Here is a 12,632-nt window from a genome sequence, read left to right on the forward strand (position 1 = left end):
AGTGATTTTGAAGCTAATTTCTTTTCCCGTGTCTTTAGTTTGTTCTCTTTCTGTGCCTAATCCTTATTGAGTGAAGACATAAATTTCTGAATATAAGGGATTTTGTCTCATTTTCCTTACTTTTGGCAAAACAATTCCAACTATATGATTGTGTAGTAATTTAGGGAACCATTTAGGGACCATTTTCCCTCATAGTCTAAAGTAAACATAGGCCAAGCAGTGTTACAATAGAAAACCATTTCGCTCTTCGTCATCGGGTTATAGCTGTACATGGAGCAATATGCTAAAATTTGGCCCAGTCAGCTCCCTTCAGGAATCAAAACAGAACAAACCCTGATGGCACAAAGGTACAAACCCAAACCCATAACCCATAACCATAGAAAGACCCCAAACAAAGTGGGAACATATGAACAAAACTTGGATCCATAATTCCGCTAGTTCAAATAAATGCTCACAAATAAGTCTTAGCTCCTGCCAACCAATACCAAAAGCGGTCCTGATCTGACCCAAATGGAACAAAGCCAAAGTAGCACACAACCCAAGTGGCATGAAGCACAAGCGTCACAAAGCCCAAACAACAGGGACAGATGATGAGCTAATCGAAACTTTGCTGTCATGCATGCATGATGTCTCAGCTGGAACAGTTTCCAGAAGTGAGCAGTGTCCTCCCCATTAATTTCACATGGTTGGCTTATCAAAACTTTGCTGGCAGCTGGCAGTGACATGAAGCCCAAGCGGCAGGGATAGAGGATGCCTGGTGTGCACACTGGTTTGATTTATCCAGTCTTGGGGTCCATCTACTCCCCAGAAACCCATTTCCTTTCACCAGCAAAGTATTTAAAGTAGCTGACACCTTCAAAAGGAGTGCAGGGAAGTTCCTTGAGAAAAGCTCTCAGCAGCTGCTGGGAAATCCCCACAGTACTGCTCAGGGGTCAGCCTGCCACAGGCAGCTGGGACCTGAGCCCCCACCTTTCAGAACTTACCAAGTCCACACCCTCTGGCTGGCTACTTAAAACTGTAACTGAACAAGTAGGTTTCGCTGCTTGTAGCAACAGAAACCAAACTTGGGAGATAGGTGCTGGTGCAAAAGAAAAGAGGTTTTCATTCAGATGATGCGACCTGGGAGAATAGTTGACTCTCATCTCAAAGACCATTTCCCCTTCCTGCTCAAGCCCTGCTCAAGGTTCTTATATGGATAGTGAGGGATGGGCTTTTTTTATAAGTAATGATCTTGCTAGCTTATGGCATTCTCAGACTTTATTCATTTATCTTTCTAGCTTTTGGCACACTCAGTGTAAGAACTTCCCCCTGTGCCATCTTGGCCAACTGGGGAGGCTCCCTGGTGCTCCCTGTCTACGGTATCAGGTACAGTAGGGGGATGGGACTGTAGGACCTACCATCAGGAAGCCTGGAGATGCTGTAGCCCTCAGACCACCTCTGGACATTGAACCTGGCCCCCACAAACCCCTGGGAGAACTGATTAGAGCTCTCATGGCACCCTTGGATCCAAGCAGGCCTGCACCTCTGCTCAGCCCCCAGGTGGCTTGCCTCTCTGACTGGCTGTCTACAGTAACAATATTAGTAAGTGAGCTCAGGCCTGGAGATAATGTCAGAAACAAATATGAGATATTATAATAATTTTAGAATAAGAATTATCTCATGCCCTAAACAAATGGAAGAATTTTCCCAAGCAGTGTTCTTTTTGCAGCCACATTGTTAGACCTGTGGAGATGTAAATAGGTTATTCTTTGAATGCCATAAGCTTATCTTAAACACTTTGTAATATTTTTTTAATTAACATGTAGCAAGAAGCAGACCTCTGGAAGTTAAGAACCACAAAACAATAAAATAAGTAAACCCTTTTGTTGAAAACTCCAATTTCCATGTTAAAGTCTCATTCACAGCCTAATTGTAACCCAATTACGAAAATTAAGATAAGTAGAAACAGCTGGAACAGAAGGCACTAAGCGTGAAGTGTCCCTCTGCACTCATTTGATGGAGATCATTACCCAACTCTACACACAGTGCATGATACTTAGTATGATTGGGCTAATTTATATCCAAAAAGAATAAGAGCACCTTGTGTAAACAAATGAACTGACCTATTAGCTCTGATTCTTTAAACACTCTATTATCTGATGTTTCCAGTGCTGTAATATGATAAACCTAAGAAATGCATTGGTCCTTTTTCCATATCTCTCCACAGCATTCCTCTTTTACCTGCTGGTCAAGACATCATATTCATTCTACGAGTTTTACAACCAAAGATGCTCCAGTAGCAACAATGGGAGGGAAGTCCAGTCTTCAACTATATGTGTGGTTAGTGTTAAAGAGAAAATAAAAGTTTGGTTTTAGTTTTACTTTGGTGATTTACATAAATATAGCCTTGCAATTCAAGAAACGCTCACAATGAGGAAAAGTCCACATTGTTACAGCATATAACTTATGATCACAAGTTATGCATGAGAAGGTTTTTTTTTTCTTTTCTCTTTATTGTATCTATAAGAGATGATGGATGTTAACTAAACCTGGTGTGGTAATCATTTCACAATATATGTAAATGAAACTATCAAGTTGTATACCTTAAACTTATACAGTGATGTATGTCAGTGCTTTCTCAATAAAACTGATAACTCAATTATTTTCTCAAAAAGAACACAAGTTATGCAGTTAAGCTCTCTAAGACTTACTTTCCTCATGTGCAAATAATAGTAACAGTGCATATCTCAAAGGGCTGTTGAGAGGATTAAATGGAATAATTTACATATAACATTTAGACTGTGCCCGGCCTATGTAACTACTTAGTAAATGTTACCTATTTTTATGTACCAGGACCCAGCACTTTGATTATTATGATTCATAATATCTTTCCTGCAATATCAGCTCCTAGACAAGTTAAATACATTTCATTTATAGATTGCCCAGTGTGTATATACAGGATATCTCATCATTTCAGCAGACCCCATCTACAATTACGCTGAGAGTTCATGAAAACAATGAAAATATATGACAGGAAAAAATAATACTTTTGGTATATACATCAGCATTATGAATATACACTAAAGCATTAATGAAGCCAATTTCAAATTCTCTTGGTGTATTTTCATTTTACATTACATTTCTGGTCTGACATTATATTTAGTTGTTATCCATAGCTTCTACATTTTGAGTAGATAAGTTAAGCAAATATAATAATGCAATAATGTAATAAATATCTAAGGTCTACAAACTCCTGTCACCTTCCATACACACACACACACACACACACACACACACACAAACACACACTATTCTACATATCCAAATACATACATATGGGAAATATGACCATCTAAAAAGGGTCCTGGGTAAATCTCAGAGAGTAGGTGGGGGTGGAGAAGTGGGTGGGAAAGATTAATCAAAGAACTTATATGCATAAATGCATAACCCATGGACACAAACAATAGTATGGGGGAGGTCTAGGGGTGGGGTGGATGCAGACTGGAAAGGATTAATGGGGGGAAAAGTGGGGGACATCTGTAATACTTTCAATAATAAAGATAAATTTTAAAAATAAATAAATAAAAAGGGTCCAAGTCTGGTAAATTTGAACTTTGCCTATAAAATAATAACATGACTCTTCAATTTGATCAAAAGTGAGAAAAAACTCATAAATTTTATGGGACATAGGGTTGCTTAATGGAATTAGCCAGTAGTTCACTAAGCTCACTGATCAATTCATACTTCTTGTTTGATCTGATAACCCTAGAGAGGGTGTAGAACAGGGTCTATAGCTTCTGGTTTATATTGGAATGATAGCTTGTCAGTGGAACAATCATTTTCGAGTTAAAGAGAGTTCTTAGATTTAACTAAAAAAAATGAGCCACTGGCTATATTTTGTAATATCAGAAAAAATATCAAAAAATTATATGCTCTCTGGTACATATGTAATGTGTTATATCTACAGGATAAGTAAGTTAAAATCCTATATCTGATGTAGCAATCTCAGATCCAGAATAATAAAAATAACATATTCATTACTGTGACCAGATTTGCATTAACATAGCTACAGGTAAAAAAAAATCCCCTTGTGTTTATGCTTTTGGACAATCTGGCATTTAATTTTTGGGGGAATTTCTATTTCAAATATCCCCAGGGAATATGCATATATAGAAATGTTCAGCTATTTAAAAGTGTCATGGAAGAAATTCTGCATATCTTTCATGACTAATAGAAATACCAAAGAGTAGTTTCTAACTAGCGAAGCCTGACAAATTTAGATTTATACTCCACAAACCTGATTATTTATTTCCATACTAACTATAGAAAAAGTCAATGAAATGTGACTGCTATTTTGAAGATTGGTTACTGAATTAGTTTGCACATGTTATTTGAACGTTCTCCCAATAAAGTTATTATTTTTTAAGAATCTAAAGAAAAATATTGGAACATGCATAGTATTAAGACATAAATAATGGCCCTTAAGGAATAAGAATAGTTTCAAACAGCATTAGTGAAACTGAAAATAGTCAGTGCTTTTTTACTGACCAATATTCAGCAATTAAATACAATGTCTCCAAAAACATACACACACTTTAACAGTTGATTGCTCAACTTTGAAAATGAAATGTATTTTAATAAACACTGCCTTTATACTTATTCAAAGTGTGTGCATACATTTTTTGGGACACTCAATGTATAAATTAATCACTATTGAGCTAAAACTGATTAGAATAAATAAAAATATAAAGCTTCTGTAGGAGAATGCTTTGATAGCAATTCTAAAAGTTTCATTACATAAAATATGGGTCCATATATCCAAACTTGAAAACTTCCCTGGACTCACTGAGTCACCAGGCATTCCTTCCACCCTTAGCTCCGCCCACTGTGCTTTGCACATCTGGGGAAGTAGAAATAGTAAAGGGGCCTGCGAGCACCTGGTACCAGGTAGAAAAAGTGCAGTGTGGTGGGAGAGGCTTCCACTGTGGCAGCTTTCTGTGCATAGTTTATAAGGAAAATTCATACAGCACAACAGTGGAAATTCATAAATGAAGATATCTACTGCAAATCCTGGTATGGAAAGGCATGTGGGCCAAAAGGCTATGGTTACCTGTGGTGAGAGGCTGGGCATCAAGCCAGAGATTGTTCAATCTTACAACCAATCCAAACATTTCTAAATTTGCTCAGCAATAGGTAACTGCTGAAAAGTGTTTCATGCTTGGGGATTCCGTGTATGCTGTCTGGACAATCATTAGATCAGGAAAACCCTGGCTCAAAAACTATTTCAGATGTTCCCAGTAAGGGAACAGTCTTAAATAAACAACTCTGAGAAAGAAGGTGAGATCTATTGTAAAGGATTCTATACAAAGAAATTTGGGCCTAAATGCTCTGGCTATAGCCAAGGAACTGGACCCCTTGTTCATGCTCAGTAAGGGTGTAAACTCAGAACAGATCACTCACTGAGACTCTGCCTAATCTAACATTAAACTACTGTGAAATTCTACCAGCACTTATGTACTGCACATTACCCTGTGCTCAGATAGGCTGGCTGACTAGTGGGGAGAGAGCACTCTATCCTTTTGCTTTATTCATTAAGACCATGTCTTTTACATTTCAAATAAAACTTTACTTTGAAAAAATAAAACAACTTCCTTCAGCAATATTTGCTATTCAAATATAATATTTTAAAAACACTAAAATTAAAATTAAATAGAATAATATAACTTCCATTCCATTAAGTTTCAATCTTATTTGCACTGTTTTTCAATTGGCCCCAGATTATTAATTTCAATGAACACCTGTAAATTTTATCTGGCTTGATATTCTTGCCCACTTTTAAAAATGCATATAGGCTATAAAAGGCACCAAAAGAATAGTGCAGATTTTCTAACAGGTTGAAAGCTGGGTCTGAGGAGTTCTCAGTGATTATAATTGCTAGGGTCTATGGAAAAGAATAGGGAGGTTAGCACAGAGATTTCCAGGAAACATATCTTCTCTAGGAAAAGGAGAATCTGATTTCTTCCAATACATGACTGACATTTCCATCAACTCTCATTCCCTCAAAAACGTCACCATTTCTATTCATTGTCTTCAATATATGTATAAAAGTCTACTCTCTGATAAGAGACTTTCTGCTGGTTTTATCAAACCTGAGTCACTAAACTTGTGTTTTCTCCCCCCAATGATGGCCTTCGAAATCTCTCTCTCTTTGTTTAAGATACCTCATTTTGTTTAGAACATTTCTCCCTTTTCTGTTCTTTTAAGAGCAGGAAATCAACCCTCCAACCATCAGTTAATTAACTATTCAATATTCTAATTATCTCTTATTCATTCTTTGAGATTGAGTTTTGATCTCGCTTCATGTAGTTTGGAATCGCTATATTACATTGATGGTACAAATAACCCCCAAATCTCATAACTAATGACACAAAATATTTATTTTTCCCCTATACCATATGTTTGATGTGTGTTGACAGGAAGGAGGCTCTGTTATTTGCAGGCCCTCAAGGCTGGCAGAGGTCTTATCTCATCCTTTCAGGACTATCATGGCAGTTAATGAATAGGGAAGGAAATGCAGCCTACCATACACTGGTGCTGCAGGTTTTCAGTTAAAAGGTGATACATCACCTTTGCCCACATTTCATAAACTCAAGCAAATCACTTGAACATACATAACTCAAATGGGAGTATGAGTGCAATCCTACAGTGTACCCAACAGAAGGACAGGACCAGCACTTTTGACCATTGCTGTGGTCAAGGGAATAAAAGCTGTCATATTGAACACAATATTCCCTGCTTATATAGCTTTTAAATTCTGTACATTTTGAGTGCCTATTCTATGTCTAAAAACTTCTAAGTTATTTATTACTAATTAGCAAAGCACACTAACCTTGCTCTTGAGGAGAACAGGAAATCAACCCACCAACTATTAGTTAATTAACAATTCAGTCTCTAATTTGAAAATCACAGCATCCTTGAAGAATATATAGCCTTTTGAGGTAATTTTTTAAATTTTTTTTTAACTTTGAGAAAAAAACATTCATCAAATAGTGAGCTTTTTTAGTCAAGGGTCACACCACATTGAAAATAAGTGTGGAGAGATTAAAGATGGCAGTGGACTAAGTGGAAGCTACACTGACACTCTTCAGGGACCAAACTGGAATTACAACTAAAATATAGAAAAAACATCCTGAATAATCAACTGCAACTGAAGATGAGCTGGAAAGCACCCTCATAACCAAGGATGTGAAGGGGAGACCCCATGGAGACTGGCAGGAAGTATGGAGGCACGAGAGGGCTGGTTGGGTCCCCAGAGGCAGCAGTTGAAGGTCCAGAGGGATATCTCAGCGGTGGGGGGTTCCCACTGAGGACTCTGGGGCTTCAACCCCAGGCTGCGCTACCCAGCTAAGAGCACCAGAACTGTGAAAAATGCCCACATAAGATCTCACTGTGAAAAGCAGCTGGGTTTCTATCTGCCAGGGAGAGATAGCTGGAAATGCAGGCACCCTCTTAAAGAGTAAAAGCACAAAGTTTCGAGTGTAGCCACTCACCTTGGGCTCCAGCAGAAGGAAGTCAGAGTGAACTAGAGCTGTGTGAGGAGAATCTAGGGTTGTGGGCTCTAGAGATAGAGATCAGAAGGCACTTGCCTGGATTCCTGTGCCAAGTCATTCCCCCATACTTCAGAGGACATCTTTCTCAAGCAAACATTTTGCTGCTTTTGCCTTGGGAGGGAAGCAATTGCCCCACTCTGCTGGAAAACCTCTTGCTCTACCCAGAGGAGTTTCTACAGCCTGAGGCTCATTAAGAGACTGATAACAGTCAACCACCCCACCTTGTGGAGATTCTACAGGCTGAAGCTCATTAGGAGAATCAGATTAATCAGTCTGCAGGCAGAGGCAAACCTCAGAGAGCTCTGAGTCTACTTGATCTTCAAGATACATGGTGAAATAAACAGCTTCCGAGACAAAAAAAAAAACTAAAGGAGTTTATCACCACAAAACCAACATTGCAGGAAATGTTAGAGGAACTGCTGTAATTACAAAAAAAGAAACAGGGAGAGAGAGAGAGAGAAACATAGGTATAAAGAATTAAAATGGCAATAGATAAGAATTTATCAATAATAAACTTAAATGTAAATAGATTAAATGACATAAGGTAGCTGAATGGATAAGAAAACAAGACCCAAAAATATTTTGTCTACAAGAGACCAACCTCAGAAAAAAAGACTCACACAGGATGAGAGTGAAGGATGGAAAAAGATTTTCTATGCAAATAGAAACGAAAAGAAAAAAAAAAGCTGTGATAGCAATACTCATATGGGACAAAATAGACTTCAAAATGAAGACCATAAGGAGAGACAAAAAAGGTCATTACATAATTCTAAAGGGATAGATCCAACAAGAGGATATAACACTGACAAACATATATGCACCCAATACAGGAGCATCTAAATTTATTTAAAAAAAACTTCTAGAGGACTTTAAGGGAAAGATTGACAGCAATACAGTCATACTAGAAGAATTTAACACCCTACTGACTTCACTGGAGTGGTCTTCCAGACAAAAAGTCAACAAAGAAACAGTGACCCTAAATGACACACTAGGTCAGATGGATTTAATTGACATTTATAGAACATTCCACCCCAAAGCTGCAGAATATACATTCTTGTCAAGTGCACACGAGACATTCTCAAAGATAGACCACATGTTAGGACACAAAACGGGTCTCTACAAGTTCAAGAAGATTGAAATCATTTCGAGTATTTTCTTGGACCACAAAGGCATGAAAAATTAGAAATCAACTACAATAAAAACACTAAAAAACATTCAAACACATGGAGGCTAAATAGAGGTGGGAATGGAAACTTGTGCAGTCACTATGGAAAGCAGTATGGAGTTCCCTGAAAAAATTAAAAATTGAACTGCCATTTGACTCAGTAACCCAACTTCTAGGAATATATCCTAAGAAACCTGAAACACCAATCAGAAAGAACTTATGCACCCCCATGTTCATAGTAGCTCAATTTACAATAGCTAAGGTCTGGAAACAGCCCAAGTGCCCATCAGTAGATGAGTGGATAAAAACAGCTGTGATACATTTACACCATGGAATACTATTCAACTGCAATAAAAAAAGGACCTTTTAGCCTTTGGGACAGCATGGAGGGAACTAGAAAGTATTATGCTAAGCAAAATACACCAGGCAGAGAAAGACAAGTACCAAATGATCTCACTCATATGTGGAATGTAAGAAACAAAATAAACTGATGAACAAAATAGATCCAGAGACACAGAAGCATGGAACAGACTGAGGGATCTCAAAGGGAAGGCGGGGGTGGGGGAGTGGGTGGGGAGAGATTAATCGAAGAACTTATACGTTTACAAGCATTACCCATGGATACAGACATTGGTATGGGGAAGGCCTAGGTGTGGGCTGGATGCAGGGTGGAAGGTATCAGTGGGGAAAAAAGGGGGATATTTGTAATACTTTTAACAATAAACATAAATTTTAAAAAATAAATAAATAAAATAAATGGTGAAAGTGAGCACAGGTTAAGGCAAGGTCTATTGCCTGGCTAATAATCCTTCCATTTTCTAAGGCACAGATGTATTCAGAAAAATTGAAAAGCTTGTCATAACATTGAGGAAGAACCTAAATTTCACACTGAATCATAAAAGGCATAAATAAGATAACATAAATAATTTTCATTTTATTCGACTGACATAGCAAAATACTTAGGTTGTCCCCTAATAGGGAAACACTCTTGTCTCTGCCCACATATAGAAGACTGTGGAAGTGTTAATGACAGACTTGATTATGCATCAGGAGAATAGTGGCATCTACTCATGGGCAAAGATTCCCAAAACCTGATTGGCAGCTCTGTTTTAGCAGATAGTTCTTGGAAGGAAAAAATGAGTTTCTGTTATCACTTGTCACCACTTCTCTAATGAACACTGTCTGGATCTGACTCCAGTGCTCCCCACCCCCCAAGCTGTAACCAAATAAGATTATGTAATAGTTGTAGAGAGATCATCTTCTTTTGTGCTGGTGCCATAGCTGTGCCCAGCATCTGATCCTTTCTTCCTGGGGGTTAGTTATGTGATCACATGATTTTTTTGCACTTCTAACTGCATTATTTTGCATTTGGTTTTATGTTTCATTATTTTGCATTAGTTTCACTAAAGCTTACAGTGTCTGTAAATTGTCCTCTAACTTAAGTTTCCTGCTCACTTCTTTAAATATATGAGGAATGCTCTTAGGTTAATGGAGATATGTAGGCACATGGCACAACCACTTTGCAGAAATAATAAATGAGAATTCTTAAGAAAGCAAAATTATGTTTTCATTTCTATAACAAGGAAGAGAGTCTTAGGCTCTTCTTTAATACAATTTAAAATAAAATTTTAAAATTGAACATCAATTAAGATTACTATATTGATTCTTACCTATTGCAATCCCATTAGTACCTTGAGCCTAGTGGATTCTTAGTAAACATTGCTTCATGAGAATGATGATCATCATTCAGTGCATGATGATATAAGTCCTGATATCACAGGTACAAGATTCTTGTGCCAGATACTTCAAAAGAAAGGCCAATATTTAATAGACTAGAATTTGGAGCAAGGAAAGGTTTACTGATCAAGAAGGCTTAGATCAAGAAGAAGGGAGAACTAATTATTAAATCCATCCTAAGAGAGCTCAAAATTCAGGTTTCTTTTATATCAAGGGAGGAGAGGATGGGTGAGACAAGAGGTGCGTGGGGGCTGTAGACTGCCAAGCCCGAAAAGGACTCCAAGGAAAAACTGGGAACTTATAAATTCCTTTGTTACTGGTCGGTCTGTTGACCGCCACTGATTTGAATTCACTCTGGAGACTCCAATAAGTTGTGCACATTTCTTCATCTCTTCCTGACACAGGGGTTGCTAAAGCCTCAAGCAGAATTTCTCTAGTTAATCAGCACATCAAAGCAGGGGCTTTAGCCTAAAGGTCATCAGAGAGGAAGCATTTTACTCCATCACACTGATCTGTGGCTATTCTGTAGCCGATTCAGGTCCAGCTTACTGTCCAATGCCTCTGAAGAGCCTGATGAAGACAAGTATTAGGACAAAATTATATTGTAGAGAAGTATTTCCCACCCTGATCCACTTTAGACATTTGCATAAGCTCACTTGTCATGCCTTTCTGTACCATGTTTCTGTTTCAATAATAATAATAATAATAATAACCACTTTAGGAAAATCTTTCCTCTAGGCTTTTATGCTAATAGCATTTCTCCCACTGTCTTTTATTTACATGGAGCAAATAAGAGTTGTTTTGACAGTCACAGTAAGACAGGAAAATTTACCTTCAATTTTTTTTTTTACTTCTTTTGATCTTCATCATAAGGTTTAGCTAGCACTAGACTTGCTTTCTCAGAATAATAATAATAATATTTGAATAACTATAAAATATCACCCCATAAAATTTAAAAAACCTAATCAATGATGAATATTATAATATTAAAGACTTGCACTCTGATTTGAAAAATATTTCCTTTTCTTGCAATACTTGCAAAAGTAAAACCAAGATGATACTGAATTTTGCTAGATGTGCAGTTTTGATCAATAGAAAAATAATAATTATGTTTATTTCTTGGCACACTTCCATATTAAGTAGAGAATTTTAACATTTATATTTTCATTTCTATTGGAAAAATGAAAATAAAGAAAATTATTGTTTGTTAACTATTCACAATTAAGTACTATGTACATTTAAATAATCATAATTGAATGCAAACTATATACTACACTATGGATAAAGTAGTAAACCGAGACATGGACCTTAGCATCCTCTAAGATGCAGCAAAGCAAATAAGTGCCATATGAGACAAGTAGTCATTACCTGTGATTGGGACAAGCTATGCAACTGTGTGTGGCAAAGCTTCTCAGAAAAAGTAGTGTTGAAACAGAGATCAGTATACACTGAATAGTAGTTTAATAAAGGGTTGGAGACAGAGTGCAAATGTTTGAGTAGCGTATGTGTAAGTGTACAACTCTGTTCCTATGTGTGTATGTTTGTGTGGTTTCAGACAAAAGAGAATATGAGAGGCTAAAGGGAAAGAGGAAAGGACCTAGTCATAAAAGTCTTATAAGCTATATATTAAGATATCAAATTTTTATCAAAGGGCAGGACTGGTTCCATAATTTGTGGGGGCCAGTACAAAATGAGAAAATGGGGCATCTTGTTAAAAAATTTTAAGAACTGCAAGATGGTAGAGCAGAGCATTAAACCAAGTATGGGGCCATTCTAAGAGTGGGACCCTGTGGAATTGCTCACTTCACACACCCAGGAAGCTGGTTTCATCTAAAAATAGAAAAAATATGAAAAGCCTTAAGTATGACAATGATTAAAGATCATTTGAGTTTTAGAAATATGCCTCACCCTCCATCATAGAGTGAAGCTGGAAGGGAAGCTATATTTGAAGCAGAGAAACTTACCCTGAGGGCTATAAAAATAATTTAGATGATAGATAATCTTGATATGAACTATGGTAGTGGCCATAAATATGAAGTGAATTAGAAAATTTCAGGATGCAGGATTTAGAAGAAATAATACAGAAATTATGACAGATTGATGGCAAAAATACAGAGGCATTTTCAAGAATGAATTTCCAG

At 37.2% G+C, this 12,632-nt stretch overlaps 1 pseudogene; it reads left to right on the top strand.

The window, feature by feature from the left end:
* Nucleotides 1-547: 547 nt before the first annotated feature.
* Nucleotides 548-5,411, top strand: LOC148094288 (cysteine and glycine-rich protein 2 pseudogene; annotated as a pseudogene).
* The last annotated feature ends 7,221 nt before the right edge of the window (nt 5,412-12,632 follow it).

This window comes from Miniopterus natalensis, chromosome 1 (genome assembly GCF_054644295.1).
Source record: "Miniopterus natalensis isolate mMinNat1 chromosome 1, mMinNat1.hap1, whole genome shotgun sequence".
NCBI lineage: Eukaryota > Metazoa > Chordata > Mammalia > Chiroptera > Miniopteridae > Miniopterus > Miniopterus natalensis.